Source organism: Pinus tabuliformis, chromosome Q, assembly GCF_031772625.1.
Source record: "Pinus tabuliformis cultivar Carrire ecotype Pingquan chromosome Q, CPIR1, whole genome shotgun sequence".
In the NCBI taxonomy this organism is placed as follows: domain Eukaryota; kingdom Viridiplantae; phylum Streptophyta; class Pinopsida; order Pinales; family Pinaceae; genus Pinus; species Pinus tabuliformis.
This window is the reverse complement of record NC_142296.1, coordinates 1,261,496,875-1,261,502,967: the sequence shown is the minus strand read 5'-3', so window position 1 is coordinate 1,261,502,967 and position 6,093 is coordinate 1,261,496,875.

The following is a 6,093-nucleotide window of genomic DNA, read 5'->3' as shown; positions in this document are numbered from 1 at the left end:
GAAACGTACCACAAATCAAGCATTATGCTTTGGTGGTTCAAACATTTCTCTACAGGGATATGTTGATGCAGATATGGCAGGTGACAGAGATAACAGGAGGAGCACTACAGGATATGTATTTACTGTAGGTGGAACAACTGTCAGTTGGGTTTCAAAAATCCAAAGTGTTGTTGCACTTTCAACAACAGAAGTAGAGTATGTTGCTGCTACAGAGGCTAGTAAAGAAATGATTTGGTTACAAAGGTTTATGGGTGAATTGGGTAAGAAGCATGATATGGGCATGTTATACAGTGATAGCCAAAGTTCCATTCATCTTGCAAAGAACTCAACATTTCATTCCAGGACTAAACACATATAGCTCAAGTACCATTTCATACGATCAGTGTCGGAAGATGGAGAGTTGAAGCTGCAAAAGATACACACTAGCCAGAATCCTGTAGATATGCTAACAAAATTTGTAACCAAGGAGAAACTGAGAATATGCTTAGTTTCAATTGGTCTTCAAGGATGACGATGAAGATGAGAAACAACCAGGTCCAAAGAGGAGTCATTGTCCAGAAAATGAAGCAGCGATGGAGTTGCTACAATCATTCTCCAAGTGGGAGATTATTGGGTGTGGAGCATGATTATTTAGAGGTCTTTGTTTCAGCTGGATGTATACCCCAGGAAGTTTGTACACCCCTCCATGCAGAGGGGTGTAGGGGGGGACTTTCCCCCCCGCGGGGGTTCGAGGGGGGTCGATCCCCCCCGGCTGGGGGGTCCAGGGGCTAGCGATCCCCTGGCGGGGGTTTCAAGGGAAGCGCCCCTGAAGCTAAAAACAGATGTAAAATTGCTTTGTAAAAGTATAGTAATTTCTAGTCAATCTGGGCCATTCATTAGGCGAATGATCTGACAGTAGAACTTATGTTTAGTTTAGGGTTTTTTGCCCTAGAAGGCAACCCCTCTCTTTGTATGAGGGCATTGTATTGAGGCTATGTAATAGATGTGTATTCTTTGAGCGAGAAACAGAGAGGTGAGATTGTGAGAGAAAACAAAGGATATTACAACGGATCTGCTATAGGTTGTGTCTCTTCATTTTGCTGGATAATAGAAAGGAAGAATTGGCTGTTCGGGGTGGACGTATTCCAAACTGGGTGAACCACATATATCTGTGTCTCTCTGGTTTTATGCATTTTTTGTGTTTATACTTATGCAATATTCTATGTGTTACATTTCTCTGTAATATATAATTTTGTAACAAGTTACAATTTAAAAGAGAGATGAAGAAGATGGCCTACCTCGTTATGATGCTATCATGTCGTCCTTTGTTGAAGACCTTGAATCACTTGTGTCACAGGCTCGTTCCTGCTGCTCAAAACATTTATGCACCTGCATAAGAGATCAAGACACAACATGGCATGCAAATACAGATAACATATTCAAAAGTAACCTACTTAACAAATCAAGGAGCGTTAAGACAAATGATACATAAACATACACATTTGTGGAAAATGAACCAACATTTGTATATTAAAATAGAATAAAGGAGGGAACATACAACCAAGCCTTGATGTCAATAGGCTCTCCTTGAATGAATGTCCAAGTCCAAGCTGAGCTCTCCAAGCACCCCTTCTCCAAGCCAAATGAGTATCATATAGGCACAATCTTTGCATAAGGGTGCAAATAGACAAAGACCAACCATTTTGGAATGGGAGAGGATGAATATATATGTAGGTAAAGGGAGTTAATATCTCTCCAAATATAGGAGTAGGCCCTCATCTCAAGGAGGTATCTCATAGGGATAAGACCAAGAAGCCAAGTTGGGAGAACTTGACCTCATCTATGTCGAACAACCTCCAGTTCGCCGCTCTCAAAGCTTCTCATCCTCTTTGGGAAAATTTCCTTTTTGGGATCATCACGAGTATACAAGTAAACAGAGCGATGCCATCGCAGGTCTGGTATAGAGCAACAGGCGACCATCGTGGTGTTAAGAAATTTACTCGAGAACACAAAATAATTACTGAGAATCACTGAGAGAAATAAATATAAAAATAACCAGCAATAACCATAAACACATGAACACACATGTTTATCTGGGAAAACCCCAAATCTGGGGAAAAACCCGATCATAATGAAATTTCATTATCCTTTGCCAAAACCCTGGCCAATCCGGCCAAGTGAGCCTTCACCGCTCACCTCCAGGCCCTTGCATTACAATGAAGTCCTTCAAGCCTTTTATAGGCTCCATTACATATAATACCACGGGCAGAATACCATGGGTGCACAATACCATGTGCCCCAAAACCATCACTGTTTAACCTGGTCAACTTTGACTCTATCCTGAGTCAAGTTTACCTAACAATTCCCCCCTTAAACTTGACTTGGGGTTCCTTGACTAACTCCAACCAAACCTGCTAAGTGAGACAATCCCGCTCACTCTAGCTCTTACCCCCCTCAGAGTTTTTACCTGGGGTATTGTTAACCCGAAATCCCCCCTATCACCTAGGTCTAACCCAGACTTTACCAGTGATCACCCAGGGGTACACATGCCTTACCAGGTCTTACAGTAGTATGCCCATTTACATGCAATAATTTTGACTTCATTAATTTTTTTTTTTTTTGTTTATTGCTGTTGTGATTCTGATCCATCCTCTCTCAGTTTGATTTGCTCAAAAACTTCTATCAAACCGCTCCAACTGCAAGTCCAACAAGAACCTCATAGATTCCAGCACCAGTGGCTTCACGTAGCAGAAAACGAACAATTTTCGAAGCCGCATGAACAATTTTCTTCTACTAACCAAAGATATCTCTCAACCTTTTTAAATAGTTGCATGAATCTCAAACAATTCGTCAGCATGTTCCAAACCAGTAAATATCGCAAATGCACTGCGATCCCTGGTAGTTACAACACTATCTTCTGCACATTCTCCTCGAGGTTCTTCCGCGTACGATTTTTCCACCATTATTTTCCAGACCTAGATTTGTAAAAAAGGTTGCATTGATCTCATCAGGCACTATAAACCCCTGGCATCAAAGAATCCCTTTGAAACCAATATCTGGCTCTGATACCAATTGTTAAGAAATTTACCCGAGAACACAAAATAATTACTGAGAATCACTGAGAGAAATATATATAAAAATAACCAGCAATAACCATAAACACATGAACACACATGTTTATCTGGGAAAACCCCAAATCTGGGGAAAAACCCGATCATAATGAAATTTTATTATCCTTGGCCAAAACCCTGGCCAATCCGGCCAAGTGAGCCTTCACCACTCACCTCCAGGCCCTTGCATTACAATGAAGTCCTTCCAGCCTTTTATAGGCTCCATTACATATAATATCACGGGCAGAATACCATGGGTGCACAATACCATGTGCCCCAAAACCATCACTGTTTAACCTGGTCAACTTTGACTCTATCTTGAGTCAAGTTTACCTAACAATTCCCCCCTTAAACTTGACTTGGGGTTCCTTGACTAACTCCAACCAAACCTGCTAAGTGAGACAATCTCGCTCACTCTAGCTTTTACCCCCCTCAGAGTTTTTACCTAGGGTATTGTTAACCCGACATCCCCCCTATCACCTAGGTCTAACCCAAACTTTACTAGTGATCACCCAGGGGTACACATGCCTTACCAGGTCTTACAGTAGTATGCGAATTTACATGCAATAATTTTGACTTCATTTTTTTTTTTTTTGTTTATTGCTGCTGCGATTCTGATCCATCCTCTCTCAATTTGATTTGCTCAAAAACTTCTATCAAACCGCTCCAACTGCAAGCCCAACGAGAACCTCATAGATTCCAGCATCAGTGGCCTCACGTAGCAGAAAATGAAGAATTTTCAAAGCCGCATGAACAATTTTCTTCTGCTGACCAAAGATATCTCTCAACCTTTTTAAATAGTTGCATGAATCCTGAACAATTCGTCAGCATGTTCCAAACCGGTAAATATTGCAAATGCATTGCGATCCCTGGTAGTTACAACACTATATTTTGCACATTCTCCTCGAGGTTCTTCCATGTACGATTTTTCCACCATTATTTTCCAGACCCAGATTTGTAAAAAAGGTTGCATTGATCTCATCAGGCACTATAAACCCCTGGCATCAAAGAATCCCTTTGAAACCAATATCTGGCTTTGATACCAATTGTTAAGAAATTTACCCGAGAACACAAAATAATTACTGAGAATCACTGAGAGAAATAAATATAAAAATAACCAGCAATAACCATAAACACATGAACACACATGTTTATCTGGGAAAACCCCAAATCTGGGGAAAAGCCCGATCATAATGAAATTTCATTATCCTTTGCCAAAACTCTGGCCAATCCGGCCAAATGAGCCTTCACTGCTCACCTCCAAGCCCTTGCATTACAATGAAGTCCTTCCAGCCTTTTATAGGCTCCATTACATATAATACCACGGGTAGAATACCATTGGTGCACAATACCATGTGCCCCAAAACCATCACTGTTTAACCTGGTCAACTTTGACTCTATCCTGAGTCAAGTTTACCTAACACGTGGTTTTTAGTCTCATAAGAGTGATGATTCTCAAATTAGGGTTTTAGAGTTATTGAATTCAGGGGAAGCTCAAGGCATTTTCCAATCAATGTCTTAGGGAGGATCTGAGCTGCATATATGAATGAGTACACTGCATGATGGTCATGTTTCGGTAACTTTGGGGTATGTCACAGGGAAGTGTAGGAGGTTTGACAAAATACTGTGTAACAGATTCCCCCTAAAGCATGAAGGTAGAATAGGGAGTGATGGCTGAGATGCTTTACGAACTTTTGCAAGGACGAGAACAAACACTGTCAGGAGACCTGAAAATCAAGGATGCATATACATATACATATCTTATATCAAAACATGAATCCACGGTATGGACACAACCATCCAGATAATAAGGACTATATGAAAAGATCCATGGCATGGGTGCAACCATCCAAATGAGAAGGATCATTTGTAAATCTAAGATCCAAGGTATGGACACAACCACCCAATATAGAAGGATCATCATAAATGTAAAGTCCCACGGTATGGTCACAACCATCCGTATAGTAGAAACATGTGTACAATCATGAATAATACATAAATCCATGCAGCCTGAGTCATATTAGACATGACTCAGGGTCTTGCGCTCCATCCCAACTCGATCAAAGTACGAATTCTAACATGCGAATGAATGTGTCGAAGTCAAACATGCTAGAAAACCACCTGATTATCGGCCAATGATGTGGACCATTAATAAGCACGAGAGAAACCACCAATAATGACAATGGTTCTCAAGGTACGACAGTACAATCCGTGAATGTGATAATGAAGCTGAAGTCGAACACTCGTGGAATCACCCGATCGAAAGGCCAATGATGAAAACCTATCGTTGGATGTGAAGAACTTGCCATTAAGGCATGCAAGCTCTAAGGTACTGAAAGGGAGTTTCTAAGTCATCTTCTTGGATAATGAGATGAAGTTGACAGGAAGTGACCTGTCAAAGGAGGGCCATAATGAGTCCCCCATCATCGACACAAAACAAGGAATAAAGTGAAATGAAGTGAATAAGATCCAAGGTTGTAACAATGGGTCAGACAATGTATAGGTAAATAACTGCAGATAAGACTTCTCTTAAACATTGGTGACACGACTCCGGAGTGTGGCAGCATTTGACTCAACATAAGACTAAAGGTCATGATGATGAAATGGAATAGTCATATGAGAAGAAAAAAAAGATCACCCAAACCTAGGAGAACAAGCAACTGAGTGAGGATATCCCAAACCCGACACAAAAGTAGAGGAGTGTCATGTTCAAGAGCGACATGCTGCTTATACAAAGGATGTTTCATTTTCATTCTCCCCACTATTTCTAGCGAGTATCCCAATTATTTTTATCACAAGCTTGAAGGGGATAGCATATGCTTGTCATGTAATTTCATTCTTTGAATGAATCCATCCTAGTAAGTTTTACGAGCCCTAGGAAGGAGAAACTCGGTCTCATCATGGTGTCGAGTCTTTCATCGTTAAATTTTAACAAGTTCGATGTAAGAATAACTCGCTATCTTTTTCATATTTAAAGAGTTTGAAAAAGAGACAAAAAAACACT